Source organism: Canis aureus, chromosome 28 (genome assembly GCF_053574225.1).
Source record: "Canis aureus isolate CA01 chromosome 28, VMU_Caureus_v.1.0, whole genome shotgun sequence".
Lineage (NCBI taxonomy): Eukaryota > Metazoa > Chordata > Mammalia > Carnivora > Canidae > Canis > Canis aureus.
This window is the reverse complement of record NC_135638.1, coordinates 38,624,091-38,628,093: the sequence shown is the minus strand read 5'-3', so window position 1 is coordinate 38,628,093 and position 4,003 is coordinate 38,624,091.

Below are 4,003 nucleotides of genomic sequence, written 5' to 3'. Positions count from 1 at the left end.
TTTTCTTGCCTTAGTGCCTTGGCAAGAAATACTAGCACATAAAATAAAAGTAGTGAATGGATAATCTTTCCTGATCTTAAAGGAAAACCATTTAGTATGATGTTAGCTCTTGGATTTTCATAGATGCCCATTATCAGTTGAGAAACTATCCTTCTAGTCCTAATTTGTTGAAGGTTTTTATCATTAAATGGTATTGGATTTTGTCAAATATTATTTCTGCACATAATAAGTTATATAGTTTGGGGATTTTTTTTTGTCCTTTATTCTATTGATATGGGGTATTACATTAATTGATTTTCAAATGTTAAACCAAACTTGCATTCTTGGGATAAATCCCACTTGTCTGTGATATATATATATATCAAGACTAGATTCTGTCTGCTAATATTCGGTTGAGTATTTTTACATCTATACCCATTAGAGATATTGGCCTTTGATTATTTTATCTTTGTCTGGGTTTGGTACAAAGTAATAGAGTATATTAGCTTCATAGAGTACTTTTGAAAGTATTCCCAACTCTTGTATTTTGGGGAAGAGTTTATGCAGAATTACTGTTAACTACTTAAATGTTTGTTAGAATGTGCCAGTGAAGCTATCTGAGCCTAGATTTTCCTATATAGGCAGTTTTTGAAAGTACTAATTAAATCTATTTGTGTTTGTTCTATTTAGATTTTCTGTTTCTTACTGAGTTACTTTTGGTAATGAATCTAGCGGTTTTCTCTTTCACCTAGTTTTATAATTTTATGGCATATACTTATCCATAACATCCCCTTATAATCCCTTTTATTTCTGTATAAATGTACAGAATTTTGTACATTTATGTATGTATGTTTGATGCTAGTATATTCATTCTTTCTAATATTGGTAATTCGAGTGTTCTATCTCTTTTTTGCATTAGTTTAGCTATAGTCTGCCATTAATATTAATCTTTCCAAATAACCAACTTTGGTTTTGTTTATTTCCTCTATTGCTTTTCTATTCCTTACTTCATTAATTTCTCTTCTTCTTTTTCCATTTTCTTAAAGTAAGAGGTTAGGTTATTGAGCTATTATTTTCATTATTAACATAGGCATTTACAGCTTTTAATTCCCATATAATGACTAATTTATCTGTACTGCATAGTCTTGATGTGTTTTGTTTTCATTTATTCATCTCAAAGTAGTTTTTCTTGTAATTTCTTCTATACTTACTGGTTATTTAGCAATATGTTGCTTAAAAATTTCCACATATTTTTTAATATCCTAACTATTTTTCTGTTATTGATTTCTAATTTCAATCCATTGTGATCATAAAACATATTTTGTGTGCCTCCAGTCATTTTAAATTTATTGGCTCTTATTTTTTGGTGAGCACATGCTCTGTCCCAGAAATGTTCCCTGTGTACCTGAGAAGAATCTGTATTATGCTGGTGGCACCTTGTATTTACTGGCTCTGTTAGCTCTAGTTGGTTTGTACTATGTTTAAAGTATTCCATATCCTTGGTGATCTATTGTCTAATTGTTTAACCCATTATTGAAAGTGAAGTATCGAAATATCCAACTATTATTGTTGAAATACCAACTTCTTCCCTGATTTTTTTTTTTTTCTGTTTTGCCTTATATGTTTTAGGGCTTGGTTTTTAAATGTGTATGTTTTTCTAATGGTAATATTCTCCTGATGGATTTGGGAATATTTCTGTCACATCTAGTAACTTTTTCTGTTTTAGTATCTATTTTATCTGTTATTAGTATAGCCACTGGAACTCTCTTGGTTCTTGTTTCATAGAACATATTTTCTATCCTTTTAGTTTCAACCTTTTTGTATTTTTGAATCTAAAGTGAGTGTCCTATAGATAGGGTAGAATTGGATCCTGTTTTTTATACATATGTTTGCCTCTTGGCTTGTTTTTGGAATCTAAACTGACAATCCCTGCCTCTGATTAGGTTTTTAGACTAACTGTAAAGTGAATATGTTACTGAGTTCGCTTCCTAAATAGCAAGGAACATATTTTTTAAAAAGGTACTGCTACCAACTATCCCTGATATATTCATACTGTTTAACTTTATAGCTAAACAATTGTTATGCACCATTTTTGTTTGATTTTACTATCACATTTTTTATAATCTTGAACCTATTTTCTGTTTTGGTGTAGGCAATAAAGTGATACAAACTTCAGACTATATCATAAAGTAGATGAGTTTTATTATGTAGCCAGGATACTGTCATCTATTGTAACTTTATTTATATAAAAGAATATTAAGAATGTACTGTGAGAATGAAAATAGGTACCCTAGGCATGGCAATTCCAAACAACATCTAGAAACACATATATTATATAAACACACATTTGCCTTTCCCCGAAACTCTTCACTTTGATATCTGAGTTCTAATTTATTGAGTATTGATTTCCCTTGCTTGCTTCTATTTTTAATGTTTGTTGATGACTGACCTCCAAGATAGATTTGATTTTCTGTATCAATTTCAGTATGCTGAGGGATACAAAATCCAATTTCCATCTTGTCTCTACTCTGGAAAAGGGGTAGTCCCTAGGCTCTGTGACATACCAGTACTCCCAGATACATTTGTACTGGCCTCATACTCCCAGGTCATGGGGATTTATTCCTGTTATGTTTGTTGTAGGTCAGGTTTACACTAATGATTTGTTAACACTATCAAATAAAAACAAGCTTAATTAAATCCATAACCCCAATCTTTGAATAATTAAAACTATCAGATTCTCAGAAATTTTGTTGTTCTACATTAACTAGATAACATTTTCTGCTTTTGCAATTGAGATCTTCATAGTTACGCTATTAAATGATTATAGCTTGGTTTTGCAGTATAACTTCTTTGCGAATAAAGTTTGAAGATGGTGAAAGCAATGTAGGTAGTCTCCCAAAATGATAGTGGATTTTGAAACTACCATTGTTGCTGCTGCCTGTAGAGTACTGTGCTACTTGGAACACTGCCTGGGGCTCAAAGTCAGCAAGACTTCTTATTTACAGGTCAGCTCAAGTTTTTGAAGCTGAGCCACTCCATCTCCAATTGCCATGGGCAGTCCCAATTCCAGCGTGGTGTGTTAGCTCCTGTAATTTCTGAGCTGTTAAGGTAATGACACATGGCTTCAAACTGTGCTTCAGAAAATTGCTTCTTAAAATCCTTTACCATTCCTGGATTTCATAGTGCACATTTATTGTAGTTTTAAAGCAAAAAACTATATTCTTTTTGCCTGAAGCTAATTGTGTAAACGAACCACTCCCCCATTGTGATACAAAAGAAAACCCCACTAGCTCATATCTCACAATGATTTCATCCCTTCTTCACTTATATAGGAGTCTCCAGCAATGACTAGAAGAATATGGAATCTTTCATCTGTTGTCAAAAAACTTAATACATTAAATACTTTTCAAGAGACACATATTTTCTGAGTCTAATAAATGAATTTTGCATCCATTTATTCCAACAAAAGCATTGTTTAGAATACTAAAATACCATACTGTGGCCCTTGTCACTTAGTGAAGTATTGAATAATTAATCACAGTCTGTGATTTCTTTTTTAAGATTGCAGAACACCTATGGATATCATGGGAATTCTTTTAATGAGAAATAATGAGTATCTTTTCCATAGCTTAATGTATTGGACATATATTTATTAAGAGATATTATTTTAGGGACACCTGGGTGGCTCAGCGGTTGGGCATCTGCCTTTGGCTCAGGGTGCGATCCTGGATTCCTGGGTTCGAGTCCCGCATTGGGCTCCTTGCATGGAGACTGTTTCTCCTCCCTCTGCCTGTGTCTCTGCCTCTCTTTCTGTGTCTCTCATGAATAAATAAATAAATAATATTTTAAAAAGGAGAGATTTTAGTTAACTTACATAAATGGGAATTGCCTTTGAGAAGACTGGGTAGGAGAATAGAGAGGAAAAAGCTTGAAGCATTCATAAATGTCAGAGTTTTATGGAAACATGAAGAACTTTAACATGAAGTAAATGTGAAGGTAAGGGGTTGCATAAAAAAGAAATATG